Source organism: Tupaia chinensis, unplaced genomic scaffold (assembly GCF_000334495.1).
Source record: "Tupaia chinensis unplaced genomic scaffold, TupChi_1.0 Scaffold000081_1, whole genome shotgun sequence".
NCBI lineage: Eukaryota > Metazoa > Chordata > Mammalia > Scandentia > Tupaiidae > Tupaia > Tupaia belangeri.
The window spans coordinates 7,303,248-7,303,546 of record NW_006159542.1 but is presented as its reverse complement, the minus strand read 5'-3'; the positions used below and the strand labels follow the sequence as shown (position 1 = coordinate 7,303,546).

The following is a 299-nucleotide window of genomic DNA, read 5'->3' as shown; positions in this document are numbered from 1 at the left end:
AGCCCCCTTCTCCCCCCCTTAGTCCCCCCCTCCCCTCCCTCCTTCTTCACAAAATGAAAGGAAAGAGGGGGAAAAAAATCCCTCAGAAGATGAGTAAACAAGCGTATGCTAATCTGCTCCCGAGCGCTCCACCTTCCCAATTGAATGAGTCCCTGTTAAAACTGCGGGGATCATGACTAATCAATCAGTTTGGAGAGGCTCAGCTACCCAGCCTTCCTCCACTTTGCCGTTTGCCTCCTTTCCTTCGCTCCCGCTTCTCCACCTCCTCCTCCTCCTATTTTTTTTTTTTTTTTAAGAAA

At 49.5% G+C, this 299-nt stretch overlaps 1 protein-coding gene across 1 annotated transcript in view; it reads right to left on the bottom strand.

Annotated features, from left to right (window-relative positions):
- Window positions 1–299, bottom strand: part of PAPPA (pappalysin 1) — a 280,168-nt gene that overhangs the window by 278,577 nt on the left and 1,292 nt on the right. The gene's annotated exons all lie outside the window — the stretch shown is intronic.